Source organism: Falco cherrug, chromosome 5 (assembly GCF_023634085.1).
Source record: "Falco cherrug isolate bFalChe1 chromosome 5, bFalChe1.pri, whole genome shotgun sequence".
NCBI classification, from domain to species: domain Eukaryota; kingdom Metazoa; phylum Chordata; class Aves; order Falconiformes; family Falconidae; genus Falco; species Falco cherrug.
The window spans coordinates 5,506,618-5,525,434 of record NC_073701.1 but is presented as its reverse complement, the minus strand read 5'-3'; the positions used below and the strand labels follow the sequence as shown (position 1 = coordinate 5,525,434).

The 18,817-nt window shown below is 47.8% G+C and overlaps 1 protein-coding gene across 5 annotated transcripts in view; it reads right to left on the bottom strand.

Annotated features, from left to right (window-relative positions):
- The window catches only part of LSAMP (limbic system associated membrane protein), a 314,661-nt gene that overhangs the window by 184,840 nt on the left and 111,004 nt on the right, over window positions 1-18,817 (bottom strand). The gene's annotated exons all lie outside the window — the stretch shown is intronic.

Here is an 18,817-nt window from a genome sequence, read left to right as displayed (position 1 = left end):
AAATATGTATGTATTCAAATCAAACACAAAACACCCCTTTTGCCTGAAGCGCTCCTGCCTTGCTTGTTTGTTCTGTTGCAAGCTGCTTGTTAAGAGGAACACAGGAAACAAGAAGAGGGGGAAAAAAAACAGATTGACGTTATTTAAACACAGCCAGCTACCAAGGCAGCAACAAACAGCGAGAAGGGGAAAGAGCAGGTGGGATAGTTGGAGAGCTGCTGTAACGATGCTAAAATGAGAGATGCCTGTGAGAGCATCTGAAGACCATCCCTCAAGTGGATTATGACCTCTTTTACTGTGCACATGATGAGTTGATTCTGGAGCTACCTACCAGGAAACACACTCAACAGCCTATTCCTTATAGCCATTTTTGCAGCTAAGAGTCAAAAGACAATGCAAGGAACACCGGTGTCCTGGCTCAATCTCCTGCAAAGCTCTCTACACTGAGTCTAGACAGCCACCACCGTCAAACTGAATGGAGGGACAAAAGGACTTGAGCTGGATTTATCAACAGGAAGGAAAAAACAAGTAGCAACAGCTTGAGTCCCAAACCTCCTGGGACTGAAGGCCTTTTTAGGTCATACAAATACGGGTATGGAGACAGGGATGGCTTTGAAAGTGTTCTCCCCCATACTGTTATGTTTTGTTCTTGCTGGTAAATTTAAACACCTTTACATGTTTATGACTCTTCAGTGCTATTGTAATCCATAGGCCTACGCTGCCCACAGGGAAAATCCACCAATACCCATGTCCAGTCAGACTTGCTAAGTAGCTTACGATGCCACAGGCAATGCATGGGAAGAGCAGGAGTGCGCCAAGAACTGACTGCAGGAGTGGCAAAGCCACCAGACAAGGAGACATCATCTTCAAGAGACCCAGGAAAAGGGTCAGAAGTGCAGGGGAGGCTGGCTGTACCCCGATGCAGCTCACCCAAGCTTCACCCAGGGCACTGCAGGTCACGGGAAGACTCTTCCAGGATAAAGGCAGCTGTGGGCATTCCATACCTCCCCCTCCCTCCCCCTTTTAAAATCAGAGTGAATGGCTCTGATCTACAGCCAGAAAGCAGAGCTCTCAGGACACCAAGAGAGGGGAACCAATACCCTGATGTTGAGACTACAGCAAGACAGCGGGAAAAGTGCCGTACGGAGGGCTTGAGCTTGGAGTGGCTCTTTCACCATCACCCCTCCAGCATCTGACCAAACCCAAGCCACCCTCCTTTGGCTACTGAAAGTAAAGCAACCGTGGCCAGCGGTGGCTCCCGCTTTGGGCTTGCACTGTGTTGTGCACAGCGGGTCCCTCCTGACTAGGGTCCCAGGGGCGTACTGCATCCTCAGCAGTAATAGTTATTATTGTTCAAAAAATTATCCAGAAACTTGACAAATCCTTCTGCAGTGTTTGACACTCTGACCTCTGGAGGCAGCGTGGATTTCACAGACTGACTACCTGCTGTGTGAAAAAGTGTCTCCTTTCATGTGATCTAAATTAAGCCACCATTAGCATCTCCAAGTGACCTCTTGTTCTAGTATTACAGGAGGACAGAAAAAGGAGGGACTGATCAGTTTTCACTGCACCCTTCATTAGTGTAAATAACTCAATTATAAGCCTTTAGCGTGTTCCTTCGGGGATGCTGCAGATGGCCGGTGCTTGCCATCTCCTGCTGGAGCCAGCCAGGAGGGAGCGGAGGCAGTGCGGGCTCAGGGACGGCAGAGGGCACGGCGGCAAGACACGGGATGGGAGAGCTATGGAGAGAAATGGCGCTTGCACGTTTTTGCAAGCTTGCTCCAGTGAAAAGCAAAACCCCGTTCAGTCCGGCTGACTGCCTCCTTGTAGGTAAATCTCACAAGATTACTAACCATGCTTCACGGCCCTCTGATAATTCTACATGCCGTCTTAAATGAGGGTGTAGCCAATGTTCAAGATAATGTCATTTTTTATAACATATTCCCTATTGTTTTCCTGTCCCTTAAAAGCAACCAAGCATCCTCTACGCTTGTGGAATTGACGCAACCCACTGAAGAAGCTTTTATCGAGTTACTCACCATGACTCCCAACCTCTTCCCTCCAAGGAGCCTGGGAGCTCGGTGCTCATCACCATACAGCTGAAGTGGAGACCGTTCTTGCAGTCTGCATTACCATACGCTCATCCACGTTATAGCTCATCCGTCATCCTGCTGCCCTGTCCCCACAGTGCCTTTAAATCCTGCTGACTCACGGAGGCGGCAGCCCCTGCCTGCCTTTGGTGGGCAAGAAGGGGGAAAGCTCCCATGAAGGTGAAGGATGCTGGGGCAGGGGGAGGACCCAGCTCCAGGGAGAAGACCCCGGAGCAGCCAGGCCAAGCCCTGGGAGCAGGTCCTGCTGCCTCTCCACAGCCTGTGCAGCCAGCCCGCAGAGGATGCGATGGGGTGAGCCCATCTCAACATCTCCTATGGCTTTTGCCAACCCTGCTGCATCTCTCATCAGTCAAACCAGCAGTCGTCACTGAAGTACCAGCATGCCAGCCACATAACACAGGGCAGACTGAACACCTCCACAGTGTGCGTACTGACTCCCACTATTAACTTCCCTCCATGCGAAGGAGCAACTATTCTTGCTTCCTAACGCTTGACTGGGTTTTAATCCATGACAAGGCCTTGTCCCTTCTCCCATGGCTATTTATTTCCCTTCATAATTTTGTGTGAAAGGCCTTATCAAAGGCTTTATGAAAATCAAAGTACATTATGTCTGCTGGGGATCACCTTTATCTTATTTTATTAAACTTTAAAAAAAAAAAACCAAAAAAACCACTTGCAGCTCAAAAAGGCACAATTTTCTTTTCCAGAAGCCATACTGGATTGACCCTGTCATGTTATACTTACCCGAACGTTGTACTAGTCTGTCTTTAATTAGCTTCACAATCAGTTTGGCTGGAACTGAAAGAGCGCTCATAGATCTGTAATTCCCAGGATGTCTTTCGATTATTAAAAAAATAATAATAGTACTTAGCATGCCTGGAGCACTCCCTCTCTGAAGATCTCAAAGCACTCTGCACCAGGGTGAAGGCAGAGCAGGTTGGAGGCAGCCCTTCACCACCTTCACCTCGCAAGCAGGGAAGGAGAAGGGAGAGCAACTTGCCCGTAAGTCCACACACCGCAGCTGGATACGGAGCTGCCACCCTGTTCTTGACCCGCTCAACCGTCATCCCACTTCTAAAATCTCTCACCGGTCCTCAGGAGTGAGGAAGGGGTGGCGTTTGCCCACCTGCATCATCTCGCCTGAGCATGAAGAGATTTCAGCATTTTCCTCCCTGAATCCGGCCCTGCTATTAGCAGCCCTGCACTCGTTAGAGAGATGCTGTTTATAAGGATCCGTCAGACACTGCTGTCAGTATATTTCATGCATTATTTACTTCAGAGCCCTGAGACTAATGCTACCCCAGTCCCAGTGATTTACTGCATTTGAGTTTCTCAAGCTGATCCATAACTTTGGGTAATAATAACAATAACAAAATACTTTGTATGCATATATCATACCCGTCAGCAAAAACCCGCACAGAGACGAGCATACGATGCCGGAAGAGCTGCTACTCCGAGATGCCGGAGCATCAGCCATTTGCAGGTACAGCTGCCTCCTCACACAGATGCATCCCCCATGGCCCGATTTTAGAATACTTTGCCTTAAGACCAGTGCATGTAGGCGCTTTGAAGTGAGAGTCCGTACCCAGGGGGCTTCCCCCTCGGCAGTGAAAGCTCAGTGAGCCCCACAGTATATCCCCTGGCAAGGACAGCCCTGCTCAGGCAGAGGAGCCTCCTGAGCCTGCTCCAGCCAGCAGAAGGGGTCCCTCTGCCTTGGTGAGTTAAAAATCCCAGAGGGGTGCTCAGCGCCTGGGATGGGGACTCTGTAAGCAACTTGGCACGAGCCAGAGATGCAGCTCAATGGCTTTGTCTCAGCTCCTTAATTGTGTCCCCGACTTGTGGCTCCCCTCATCCTACCCCTGGCACTGCATGGCCACAGGCCCCTCGCCATTCCTCTTGCTCCCCCCAGCTTTCTCCTCGTTTACACCTTGCCTACTGCTTCATCTGACCCCTGGTAGTTCAGCCTGTCATTAAAAGGTGCTTGATGAGCCCTAATAAAAGCCAATACTGTTGTGCAGCTAGGGATCCTCCCCATCCCCTTTCCACACCATGCTCCTACATCCTCCTCACCCACCGAGGCAGGGAGAAGATCTCCAGGCTGAGTCCAGTGCTTTTAAGGATTGTTTTAATGGTTTGTTTGCTTTAATTTATTTTGTTCTTCAGCCTAGTATTTGCTGTCATCTTTCTCCTCAAGAGTTTTCCTGCTGCCCTGTCTGAAGCTCACCTAATCTGTGCCTACCTTGGGGCGGGGGGCGGGGTGGGGGTGGGGGGTTGGCACCCCTAACGAGAAGGAAACTACCCCACTGCCCTCACCCAGGTGATGCTGCTGAGTCCTCGGCATCACACCTCTGTGCCTTGCTGCTACCCTGCGGCACCCCACCTACTCCCCAACGTCCCCCCGACACAGCAGAAGCCTCGAGAAAGGGAGTGCTGCATCCTGGCAAGCTCTTAATATGCCACAGGCTGTATAATAATAACGTGAATAAAACCCATTGAGAGATGTCCACTCATCCAGGGAAGGCTCCTGCGTGGGGGCCAACTCTTACCACTGCACTGACACAAAATCACTGTGATCAATGAGAACATCAACTAAGTGCTGCAAAGGACGCTCTTCTCCCTTGCCTTTCACATTTGAACCCTGCAAAACCAGCTTGTTTCTAGGAGCAGAGCTAACCCTTCCTGGTGGCTCAGCAGCTTCGGCCAGATCTGAGCTGGGGCCATGTGCCTTGAGGCTGCCGGGGTAGGAGAGATGGAGGGCTGCGGAGCTGTGCGGCTGCCTTTGAGAGGCACCGGCACTGAAGCAGGGGGATGCTTTGCCTGATGCCACCCAGGGTACGGGCACCACACTCATTCGATGGTAGGGGCTCTAAGAGCCCACGGAGGCCCTGGTGAGCCAGAGCAGAATGCATGCACGCCCTGTGCCTCGCCAATGCACCGGCGTGCAGCAGCCCAGCCCCAGCTCTTCTCTACCACAAGGGACACCCCCAGGAGTCCCACCTGCAGAGTAAGTACTGCTGAACAGAGCTCTAAATCAGGAATTACATCTTCCCGCATAGGCACCAAAACAAGCTGCTCAAAAAAGCCGTCATTTACGGTGTCGATAAATCGCCTCTCCAAATCACGCCCAGATGTGCACTTCAGGACCCAGTCACCTTGCCTTTTTATTCTCGCCTGCAAAGTGCTCTGCTTTCCTATAGCACTCCCTGCCTAATAAATCACGCCAAAATATGTTAAAAGCACCCATTATTGTTATTAATTGCTATTATTCCATTAGCAGATTTTACTACTTCCTTAATCTCTCTAACAGCTGAAACCCTGTGCTCACTGAAGAGGAGGCCAGGTTGAGATGGGGGGCTCCTCGGGACAGCACCCTGCCTTCAGGGCAGCTCTCTGCTGTGCATCATGCCATGCACTAACACACATAGCCCCTCCGCAGAGCAGGGTTAACGGTGGCTGACAAACCTCCAGCCCGGACGTTTCCCTGACACAAGTATTTGGGGCTGGTGCTCTCTGGGTCCAAAAAGCCAAGGGAGGGGAGGGGAAGCAAGTTCCCCAGCTTATCTGCAGGCTAGATAATATCATAGCACAGTGAGCTGGGCAGCCCAGGGCACGTTTATCATGTTGTCCTAATACTCAGCAAACACACTTCTACTCTCAGCACAGAAACTGCCTGAAATGTCAACTCAAGCAGACCAAAACATCCCTCGTTCTCAATTTTTTCCCTACCCTTTCTCTGCCATGTCTATTTAACTTATATCCTCTTCAAGGCAAAGGAGTCTCATGTCATTTCCGTGTCTCAGAGGCTGCTGTCCTGGTTTCACCTGGGATAGATTAATTTTCTTCTTAGTAGCTGGTACAGCACTGTAGTTTGGATTTAGTAGAAGAATAATGTTGATAACACACTGATGCTTTATCAATTGCCAAGTAGCACGTACCTAAGTCAAGGACTCTCAGGTTCCCTGCTCTGCCAGTGGGGAGATGCACAAGAAGCCGGGAGGGAGCAGAGCCAGGACAGCTGACCCAAACTAGCCAGAGGGATATTCCATACCACGGGGCATCATGCTCAGGATATAAACTGGGGGAGCTGGCTGGGGTCCACAGCCCCCTGCTCGGGGACTGGCTGGGCATCGGTCAGCAGGTGCTGAGCAATTGCATTGTGCATCGCTTGGTTGGGGGTTTTTTCTTGGGTTTAAATCCTCCCTCTTTCTCTCTGCTTTTCATTACGATTGTTGTTGTTACTGTTATTTTATTTTAATTATTGAATTGTTCTTATCTTAATCCATGAGTTTTACCTTTTTCCCAATTTTCCTCCCCATCCCACCAGTGGGAGGTAGGAAGGAAATGAGCGAGCGGCTGCATGGCCCTTAGTTAAGTACCAGCTGGGGTTAAACCATGACACTGGAGAGGGTCTCTGGCTTTCCACAATGCAAATCACAGTAGCAGAAGCATTGTGAAGTTCTCTGCTTCTTCTGCACAGTTGACCAAAAAGAGGGGTGTACCTGATGATCAGTAACCTAGATGACAAGACAGGAGACACCCTCATCAACTTCAGGAATGAAACCAAAATCAGGGGAGTGGTGACTCACCAGAGGGCAGGGCTGCCATTCAAAGGCCCTCAAGGACCTGGAGAAATTGGATGACAGGAACCTTGTGAAGTTCAACAAGGATAAATGCAAAGTTTTCCACCTGTTGAGATGACCCCCATGCAACACTACAGGATGAGGACTACATGGCTGAGGAGTAAGTCTGAAGAAGACCAAAGACTCCTGGTGTGCAAAAGCTGAAAATCAGTCTGCCAGCATGACCTTGAAGCGAGGAAGGCTAAATGCGTAGCTGGCTGCAATGATGAGAGTGTAGCCAGCAGGCCAAAGTAAATTATTATTCCCCTCTACTCAGCAGTTCTGAGGCTGTATCTGGAGCAATTTTGGGCTCCCAGAATGTTTGGTTGGACATAAAAGAAAAATATTTTCATAATGTGGGTGGGTCAGCATTGGAACAAGTGCCAAGACAGGTTGAAGAATCACTGTCCTGGGAGATTTCCAAAATTTGACTGAGCAAGGTCCTGAGCAACCTGATATAATGTTGAAGTTAGCCCTCCTTTGAGCAGGTTGTTGTGTGAGAGACCCCCAAAGCTCCTTTCCCACTGAAACTACTCTGTGATTTCAAGGAGGATGTTGTAGTTCTTTCTTCTGTCTGGGATAACTATGGTTTGAAAGCTGAAACCATTAAGCATTTGGTGGGAGATTTGCCCCACAACAGCACCCAAAAGCCTCTCGGCAGAGCCCCGGCATCTGCCAGCACTGAGCGTGCAGGGGCCAACACACAGCCCGAGCACAGCTGGCTCCTTCCACCCTGCTGCCTGCCTTCTGCGCCACGCGATGTCACCAAGGAAGCTGTTGGGAATGGGCTGGAAACTCCCCAGCACATGTTTATGCAACCAGAGGATTCCTGTGCACCTCTGAAGGTACATGTTCTCAAAATGTGGAGGGATCCCCCGCTAACACGCAGGGAATTTTCCTGGGCAGGAACTGGGATGGGCATATAGAAACTGTGGCAGGTGTACCCATGCTCAAGCCCAGAGAGGCAGCTGTTTCACTTAACATGGAGAAGCTGCCGCTTCTGGGTTAGATCACAGCAGCCATGTAACACATTTCAGTTCAGTGAGACCCTAAAGCCACCAGAATGGGATTGACAAGTAGGTCAGGCTGCAATTAGCCACTCTGAATTTAGACCTGACTCCTGGGACAACAATCCGGGATTTAAAACAAACTCAGAGAGATGTTTAATAGCTGAGAGAGGCAAGAATGTTGATTTTACATCTCCTTCAAAACACAGCTGTCCGTTATTTCTTCCTTCAAGTCATCACTCTCCTTTTATTCCCCTTCTCTTCCATTCACAAACCTGAACTCCTCCTCCCTCCTCAATTTCCTCTGTACCGTCCCCTCTTCCAGCTGATTTCCGCAAGTCGCTTCCTTACTGCTTCATCCCTTGCCAACTTTCTGGCACTACCCTCACATCTCAGTAACTCCTGCAAACAACGATGAATCTGCTTGCAGAGAGACAGATTCACAGGGCCACTTGACAGAAGCAGGGCCAGCACTTTCCCCTGGCTGCAGGAGGGACACGTGGCTGGACTCTCTAATGTGATGAATAACATATGAAGTGTGGAGTGCTGGCCATATGTTGTAGTAATCCCTTTATACACAATGCCCTCTGCAGAACAAACAGCCACGATGGGGGCACTGATAGAAGTGCAGGCTCACGGCGGGCTTGCACGTGGGCACCCACTCTTCAGTGAGAGATGCTAGAGAAGGAGGAAGGGTAAAATTGGCTCTTGGAAGTGATTTACAATCATCTCTAGTTATGTCAGACTGCAGGAGCGGGTGTTTATTAAAAAAAAACAACCCACAAGTAACTTTCAGGGAACATCCACTGATAAGGGTAGATAGGGAAGACCCTCCAAAACCCCTGAACAACCACACAGCATGACATTTCAAGGGCTCCTGAAAGCTCCCAGGCCCATGCCTGCATTTTGGCACAAGTGCTGTGAGTGACAATTACCTCTGCTGCTACTGGCTTGTGAATGACTGGCAGGGACCCAAAATTCTCCCGAGTCACCTTCTCCAGCAATTCAACAAGCCAAGGACCGGAATGAGCACTTGATGTAGCTGGGATTTCTCTGATGACAGGAGGCAAGGAGATTCTAGGCAGATTTCATGGGCTGGACTGGCTCCAGTTCTGCTTGGAAGTGAAGGGTATTAGGGTACATTGCCTGTGCTGCACAAAAGAGAAGAGTCAGCACTTCCATCCAGATGCTCAGACCCCTGGGCCAGGCAGAGAGAGGACAGCTGCTCCACTTCATACTTGGGCTTGCGCAGAGAAGGAGAAAGGTAGAAAAATCCCTTGCTGAAGAACAGGCAAGGAAGGAGGGGAAGCTGTGTCATATGAAAGAGAAAAGTAGAAACTGAGTGACTAACGGCACCCTAGCCTAGTTTTCTCATGTTAGAGTCTTAAGTTGCCCACGGTGGGCAGAAAGTCACTTTAACCGCTCAATACGGCACGTAAAACTACTGTTGAAAGACAAAGATCAAATAGTGTTGGAGGAGTGATGGAAATGAGATTGTTACAAAGCTGTACCAAGCTGAGGGTCAGAACTAGATGATGTTGTAACGGCCCCTCCAACCCAAACTGTTCCATGACTTTAAGTTGGGAGTCTTCTGGTGAGAGGTGAGAGCCTCCATGTCAGATGATATACTGGGATGGGGACTGAGGACCCCAGAGTTGGAAAGCACCCACCACTGTGGCCTGAATGCTTTGCCAAGGATTGAAAGAAGCTCACATCCTCTAAGGGAGGAGACACAGGAGTGCAAGACCTAATACAGTCCTTAGCCAGCTCTAGAAAGCATATGGAGCCCACCTGAGTGGGTTTTATTTCATCAGATAGTTTTTGATGGCCCTAGGAAATTCACTGTATCAAGGAGGGAGGGCGAACGGACGTGGCAGGCTCCCACAAGATCAAGAAAACAGGAACTGAAAGGACTGTAGGGTGCCATCAAATGTACCCCTCAGCTCTACAACAGAACCAACTCTGCATAACTGATCCCAGGGATGAGCTTTTCCTAACCTGCTCTTAAACACCACCAGTAAAGGAAACTCCACATCCACAGGAGTACCCCGCTCCCCTTCCACTACGTGATCCAATATGTGAAGAGCTGATGGGCTTCACGAGGTCTGAGGTAGGTGAGGCTGCTGCAGCAGTGGCTAATTTTAGTAAGATGATACCGAGTGCACAAGACTGGTATGAAAATGAACAGGAGAGAGTCTGCAAATAAAGATGTCTTCAAGTTTTAAAATCTTTTGTGCCTTCTGATTTTATGGGCTAGTAAGGTTTCTGTAGTGAGTTGGCAAATAGCAGATAAAGTTGTTGACAACAAAGCCTTCAGCTCAAAATTTAGCTAATTCTGTAGTTGCAAAAAAAAAAAAAAAGAAAAAAAAAAAGAAAAAATGTAAAATAAAAAGATGGCAGGTTAATTGTGATAACATCATTAAATTCGTACCCAGTCCTCAAAGCACATCATAGTTATTTAGAGACAAGTGATCTGGGGAATCAGAAATGCAAGCGATTACGGCATTTCACCTCTTGGGGTCTGTTTTGCAAAGAGACACAAATAAACTGAGTTTGGCAGTCAGAAATATTCTCTGACAAAATATTCTCCCACATCCCCAAGCTGATTAAAGGAACAAGCTGGAAGAGAGGGGTCAGTGGGTAGGCACACAGTTAAGCGATAGATAAGATGAGAGAAGACATCTTGAGCGTACGTAGTCAATATCCTGGAGCTAATAAAAGTTCCTTACTGCAGACAGCTCTCTCCGCACAGCTTTTCACATCAGATCTCAGCAGCCAATGCTTATCTGTGACCACTTGTTGGATTAGGTCCCACAGTGGGTAGTATGCCGAATCTTGCATCTCATTCTCCATGGGGACACAGACATACTCCCTGCAGCTCAGAGAAGGCCCAGGGAGGCAAGGGAAGACTTCTCCACCCAGTTCTTTCCACCTTTCTAGCAGGTGTCAGAGAGCAGTGACAAGCTTTCTGCGGTACAGAGAAGCTGAAACCCCTGTGCTGTCTGGACAACGCACAGGTTTTATCCCCCATCAGCATCCATATTCCTCTTGCCAGGGTGCACCTTAACCAGAGCTGTTCCCAGAAAAGAATGGGAAGGGGAAAATGTTTTACGTAGTTTCAGCCTTTGACCCTCTCATGCAGGCTGGGGATATAAGCGGCTCACCTACACGAATGTAACAACTGGCTCCTGACAATGGATTTCAACAGCGACTGCATCTAGGTCCAATTAACGGGTAATGAGAACTGGCTGCCAGCACAGGAGGGACTAAATTCTTCTCTAACATCATTAAACATGTAATAGATGATGTTTCACCAAGCATCAAGTTCACGTTTGGCCCCATGCCTGCTCCTGCCATTCAAACCATTCCCAGCAGCAGTGGAGGGGCACAGCGTGGGGTCCACTGTTGACAACCACCACCATGAGTAGGACATTCCTCTTGTGCGACTGGACTATATGTCTCTTCCTGGCTTCCTACCACATGAGTGGTTTCAGCCTCGTTGAGATGGTATGAAAAGGGAAGAGGGCACAGAGCCAAATGCTGTGCTTTAGCAACTCGCCAGTTGCTAGGCCTCACTCTAGCTGAGCCCTACAAAGGCACTATGCGGCTTGGTGGAGCTTGCAGCCATTAGCTCATCTCTTCGGCACAGCATACAGGGCTAGCACTGACACCAAGCTCAATGGCCTGTGTCTAGAATCCCTTCCTTCCATTGTCACTGGGAGATGGATACCCACATGGGATCCCTAAAGAGGTCCTCATCATGCTAGGCTCTGCACGTATGGAAAGAACGATCCCTCCCACAAGCAAATAATGAGGGGGGGGCGGGGGGGGGGGGGGGAAGCAGAAGGCTTGAGAGGAGCAAAATGCCGTGTCCAACATGGCAAAGGAAACGTAGTCAGAGTTGGAGTGGTACTTGAAACATCTGAAGATGCCACTTCTAAAACCCCTAAAATGGGCAGGGAAAGTTGAGCGTGGACAACACGTGGGATAATGAAAGGTATGTTTTGGATATGGTCCCTGTCCACAGAATGCAACGGTGTGAAAGAGAGGTCTTTAAGATCTGTAAGAAGACAGCCCTAAACAACGCAGCCATGGACCTACCAATCAAACTACACCCAACCTTTCCCTCTTGCCTTTCCATTGCTCTGCATGGCCCCAGGGGGACCAGCACTCCTTGCTAGCAAGCCACAAGGGATTGGCTGCAAGCATCCCTGGCAGAACACTGGGAGAACAACGCAATGTAGCCAATATGCTGGCTCTGCTGCTGTGTCCCCTCTTGTTTTAAATCAATAGTTTATGACATCTGCAAGGGGAGACTGTAAATTTAATTTTGTCCCCTGCAGTGCGATTCATATCTTGTTTGCTGGTAACATAATGAATGTGTTTGCCCTCCAGACCCCCTGCCCAGTAGACCAATTTAAGGATAAAGGGAGAGAAAATAGCAAAGTACAATTAGGGAGGTCGATTAATGCTGGATTAACCAGTAGCTCAGCTAAAGATAGCTTTACAACATTTATACATAAGGGGCAAGGGAGAGAGGGAGACAATAAGCCTGCAGAAGGAAGAGAGAATCAGAACATTTTTCTTAGCAACAAAAACCTTACAGATGACTTGAAGGTGCGCACTGCTTGCTAAACAACTGATAGAGCCTCGCACCATAAAGCCACGAGATTGCAGATGCCTTGCCTGCTTGATGTTTATCAGGGGCGATCTACAATATGAACTTGAACTGCCCCAAAGGCTGGAGATACACAAGTTAAACCTTCTGAAACTCATAGGCTTAATTGCTCCTGCAAAAGCTACTTGAGACTGTCATCACAGTAGTTAGAGTGAGCATGAGCCTGGAATTGCTAAGGAAACCTTGCTAAATATGCAAATGGGAACCAAACAGTGAGTGTAGAAAACGTGACAGCATGCTGAAGCTAACAGAGAGGGGAGACCGAGGAGCAATGGAGATGACCCAGCAGATGGGACCCCAGGGAGAGGGTTTCTTGCAGCGGGGTGCTGACTGCAACCCAGCTGGAGCAGTGGATGAAGAAACCAGCTCTGACTCTTTCTGTACACCAGAAAGCAAGACTTCATACGTTCTTGTGAACAAACAGACCTTGTCAAAGAAACCTGACTTCACTGCCAGTTTCTTTTTCCAGCTGGCGTAACCAACAAAACTCCAAATTAGTTTGGCTAAGTAGATAAGGCAAAAAGAATAATCTTATTTTTGGCCAAAATCTAGTGCCAAACTTTGCAGATAGCTCTTAGCTTTACAAAGCTTTACAAAGCTCTTAGCTTTACAACCAAACCAAAACAAAAAAAAAAAAAACCCAAAGTGCCAGCCCACTGACCTGCAAATAGGAGATCCAAATGCCAAGGGATTTGCATCTGTAAAGGCACAGGCTAGAGCTTTCAGTTCGTGCCTCTCTCTGTGGTTACAAAGGAGTTGCTAATACAGGGTGTCTAGCAGGACTTTAGTGCTTCTGCTCTTTGAGTTAAAACCAAGGAGTGCAAAATTGTATGGAAATTAAAAAAAAAATAATCAGACTCGCAGGTCTCAGAGAAGGCTTAGGTGAGGGGCTGAGGACAGCCTTGCTGTTTCTGAACTGATCTGCCCCTCTCTACTTTAAAACAGCTTCTTTTCCTGCTTTAGCTACCTCTTTAAAACACTCTCCTACATTCAGCTTCAGAGGCAGCTCCCTATGGGTAGGCATTTTTAGATGGATACAGCATGATCTTTACCAGTTGCTGCAAATTGGCTCTGAGGGCACCTTTACATGTCAGTTCTGCCTATTTTCTCTACAAACAGAGAGACAGGGATGGAGAGGATGAGGGAAAAGGGCTTTACAAATAAAGCAAACAATAGGAGAGCTGAAAGCAAAGTCACAGCAGAGTCATGCATTCAGACCTCAAACTGGGGCTCCTCATCCCAGCACCATAAACAATCTCCCTGACATCAATTACGGATGCTGATCAGACACGCATGCAGGGAGCTACATTCATACACAAATTTGCAGTTTGCACCGTTTGGGAGTGACCAGTTTGTGACACTCCCCCTAGATCACAGTTGACAGCTAACAAACTGTGGGGAGGCAGCACATAATTGAGCATGCAAAAAACATGGGCATCACTTGGTTTTACTTGCATGTAAACCGGCCATGGGCAAAGAGCGCTGCCCCCCTCCCCCCCTTCAATTCATCCTGATATCTTCAAATTCACCAAACCTTAAAGACATCATATAAAACAGGGCAGAATGACAGAAAACCACATCCCTATCCAGACCCCATAACAACGTGATGTTCTAGTCACAGGTGTCTTAATCTGTGCTCTACTATGCTGTTTGAGGCAAGACTGAAGGGAAGCATTGGGGTTAGGGTCAGAGAGAATAGAAATGGAAAAAACTTACAGGCACATAGGGTTTGTAACAGCAAAACATCTCTACAGAGAAACTGCTTGGTTTCAGCTCATTGGAAATGTTGTGAATCATAGTAGACAGCAGATGCAATCACTGTCTCCGAGAACAGAGCAACCATTCCTGTCCAAGATGATGCTACAGTAAAGCTTGGAGGAACGATACAGTTGCAGCTTGTGCAGGGGTACTGCTGGGATCAGGGACAACAACAATGAAGTAAAGGCCCCACATTCTGCCTTCAGTAACAGTGTGGAGTCAGGGCACGCATCAGTACTGAAATAAGGACAGAGCGCTAACGGTTGTCTGTGTAAGGAAATTTAATAGTGTGATGCCACTGCTGCCCTTGCACCCCACGCTGGTGCTTCCAACCCCTTGTCCACACAAGGAACTATGCAACTCCACGTTTGGAGCCCTGGCACCTTGTTGTGAACGTTGCCTGAGCCAGCAGCTTCTGCTCTGTTCCTGAAGTTATGGGTTCAGTTTAACGACAATTGTGTGGAAAGGATTTAGAGGAAGCAAGACTTTTCTCTCCTGCATGTATTACTAGGTAGAAAAAGCAAACTTCTTTTTTTCTTCTTCACTGCCCTCCATCTGTCTGTCCAGTTCTTGTCCCTCACGCACCCACCTTCCCCTGTCCTTACACTGCAATTACGTTTTGGAGAGTTTTGTCCTTCCAGGACAATCTGTTTCCTGCCCCTTTCAAGAATGAGCCTAACACACTGATTAAACACTTCTTGGTCCTCACAGTCCCATACTTTCCAGCACTGACAGTTTAATTTCCAGAGTCCAAGTTTCTCAGATTCAAAAAATGCCAGATTGTGCATTGTCATGGCTAAAATCAAATTGTTCCCATTTATTTCCCAGAGTTGGACAGCTGTCTGAAGAATATTTTTTTTTTTTATTAAGACCCAAAAGATTATCTCTTAGTATCTGAGGTTGCAGTTTGTAACTACACTTGACAACAACAGATTCTGTGGAATTAGCCATTAAAAAAAAATAATTATTATTATTATTCATTTTAAGGTTGGTATTTGGGTGGCTTTTTTTTTGCTGTTAGGAAGTATTCAAAATTACTTCCAAACGTATCCACCTGTGTACGATGGATACACAGACTGCAGAACGTGACCATCAGCCAATCAGCACATAATTACCAACATAATTACCAACGGTGGTTCAGGTTGAGAACCAAAAGCATCAAAGAGAAGACACAAAGAGAATATAAGCAAAAGACAAACATTAATGACATCATCATCATCCTTTTGGGAAGCTTTCTGAGATCTGGGCACAACTGCAATTGGCAAGGGCTTCTACTTTGGGGGATAACATTGTATCTGCTAGCATTAGATGAACAGAACACTAGAAGAAAATTGTTAGCAGTTACAAAAATAAACGAGCTCACATTGAATAGCTGTGATTCATGCTCCCACAGCACTTGTTACCTGTGAGGATTTGACAACATTCTGGGTGTCAGTGAAAATTTGTGAACTGCCAAGGTTTTATGCTTTGTAACATGAAGGCTGCTTCATACCAGACAGCAAGCTATTTGTTATTCATAGGACTGGCCAAAAAAATTTAAAATAAATTAATTCCAGTGCATGCTAAATTTTGAATTTCTGGAATTTGTTCCCATGTTTTATTACAGTCTTCTAAACGTCCTCTTTTTTGCATGAAAGAGCCACTCCTGAGCAGATACCAGCCTTATCATTAAGTTGATTGGTACAGGCAAGATACAGGCACAAGTCTTAGCCTGACTTCCATACAAGGGTTTGGCCAGAGTTTTCTACGCCTCAAACAAGACTCCCACCCATTAAGTCACTGGCTATTTTGGCCATGTCTCTCTCGCCTTTTGACCAGAAATTTAAATATTGAGGCTGAAAAGCTGAAGATCACTGCATACACAAACGCATGTTGCTGTAAAATGTTTCCATTTTGACATACCAGTGTTTCAGAGGGAAAAAAACATCCCAACAACTTAATTTGAAAAAATATCTGATCAATATTTTAGTTACCCAGTTGAGAAAGACAGCAATTAGTATGATATTCAGTTAACCAATAAAAGAGTGCAAATACTGAGCAAGTAATGATTCACTGAAGCAAACATTTTGTAAAGAACAGCTGGAGGCCTAAAAATTACTCTTTTTAGTGAGCACTTATCAAGCCCTGAAACAGTGGAAGAAAATCTGAAGCTGCTTACAAACAAATTGCTTCTCACACAGTGACAATGCTCTGACAGTCCTCTGCTTTTCTCATATCCTTCTTCTTCTCACCATCATCACCTCTGAGTGAGAACCTCCCCTGGTATCAGGTGCTGCACGCTGTAACAACAGCAGAACCTGGCCCTGACAAATTAGATTGGTAACTAATATTTCAGGCTTCTTTAACACTGGGCTAGAGGGTCAGTGGTGGCTTGTAAGGACACAGTGACTGTCCTGAATCCATCCGTGCGTCACCCTGACTCTGGTGATCCAGCCTCACCAAGTAGCATCACTCCCACTGGAGCCGACACAACAAACGTCCAGTCTTTGAAGAGAAAGAGGCAAAGCGGCGTATTCTAAAATGGAGCTGCCAGTGAGCCTGCGGGCACGGGCCAAGGGATGTTATCATCCTGCTGAGAGAAGACTCTTACCCCAGGCCCTGCTTGCAAGTTCTCACTTTTGGAGCACGTACTGGAAGATCACACCTCATGCCATAATCCCCACCCCAAACAAGACATTACTGCATCCATCAAACATCAAGTAGAGTTCGTACCACTTTGCACCTGACTTGTAGAAAGTAAAACTGGCAAACTACAGAACAGGGGATAATTAATTAATGCTCGTGGATCATGCACGAAGAGGCTACACCAGGGTGCTGAAGCAAAGAGACGGTGCTGACTGCCCTACTGCCTGCACGCACCTGGCTTAGGCATTTGCTTTCTTCCCAGCTGAAGGGACCGAGGTCACTTGTTATCTAAAGCTGAGTAGGAAGCCAGTGTCTGGTATAAATCCTCCCCTGGCTAAGCCTGTCTCAGATGCCTGGGCAGGTGGGCATCTGAGCAAGGCCCCAGTGCACACAGGAAGCTTTTAAGAGCATGAAAATTAATTCAGATGTCCCAGGTCTCAGGCTGGCAGTATAATCACCTCCCTTGAGAATGTCTACTCAAGGATGTTCGTTCTGTGCTGCAAGGCACAAAACAAGTTTTGGGACACATCACCTGCTTTCTAACTTCAAAAACTGCTTTGGAATCTCAGTGTTCTTCATACAGTCTGAGCTACGCAATTGCCCTGCTACTAAGAGGCTGAACCACCCCTATGGCACCATATATACAAGTACCGGTTCTCCAAAGGAACCCTGACAGAGAAGAATTACAGTGGTCTCAGCCATGGATGACTGAGACTCCAGTGTCCCTGTGAGACCTGCCTACCAACTCACAGGAAACACCCTGAGGGTATCAGCCAGTGTCTAAATGGAGAAGTGTCCGTCCTGCAGACCCAGAAGCCTGCTAGACCGGCAGTTTCACTGGGGAAGCCACTAATCAGACAGGCTGTAGAGTCTGGACCCTCTTCTCATGTTAAAGCAGAGCAGTGCAGGCAAAGCAGCACAGGGAGGATGCTGGCTGGCTGTTGTCTTCATGGGTAATGAAATGAACTCTGTCTTTGGCATTGCTGGTCTATTTCTGGTCAGGATGAAACACATTTAAATGTGATACGGGGACTGCTGAGCAAGCCACTTGGAGTTATATGTGCCACTGCTGCCTTGGACTGATGCTTCATCTCCTGTCCAGCCCGAGGCTTCAGAAATGAATGATACGTGCTCAGGAGCCAACCTCCAACAGCAGGGGAAATGAGAAAGACCACAAACCTCAGCGCAGAAGCTGCAAGAAGACGAGTTTGTTGTGTTTCCACAGCTAGAAGAAGTCAAGAGAAGAACCTTACTCTTCTGTCTGCCTGTGGTTCCTCCTTGAGTTGCTGATTTATAGCACTCTGCCATCACATCTGTCTTCCTCTTTATTCCTCTGTTGCTTTCCTGGTGTTGCACTGCTGCTTCTCTGGCCTTGGAGGTTATTAAGCTTCACCTGCTCTAGTCAGCAAACGAGTCAGCAGCACATCTCCACACTTGCACAGCTCATGACTGAACCCAGAGCTCTGATGGGGCGCTTTAGGGAACAGAAGAGCAGTGTGGGACGGGGTGGGGACGGGGGAGGGGGGCTGCACTTAGGCCCAGAAGGAGAAGAAAACACCATTGAGGGTGATAATCCTGGGGCAGCGAGCAAGTCAGATTCGTTTCACTTACTGTAGGTTCAGGGCAATTTTGGTGTCAAACACAAGAGCAACTGCTATTCCTCTCTTGGAGCCTTTCTCCTTGTTTAAGCCTGTGTCCCAGCCAGCTAGCTCATCATCCCACCGCCTGGACGAGCTGGGATGGGAGCTACCTGGGTTTAATTAAACTCTGAGGCTCTTGCCCAGCATCTCCAATACTAGAGTGGACCAGTACGTTCTCAGGTGTTAAAAAAGCTCTGCCCAAGCAGAAGCCCCCTCCTTTTCCCTGCAGCATGACCTCTGTGAATGGCTCACACCTCTGTGTGACAACTTGGGGGGGGCGGGCTTCTCAGAAAGGTGACAGGGAGGACACCAGAACTACCTCTCTCTGCAGCTGCTGCCATGCAGCGCCTTGTAGGAACAGCTCACTTTAATAGCTGCA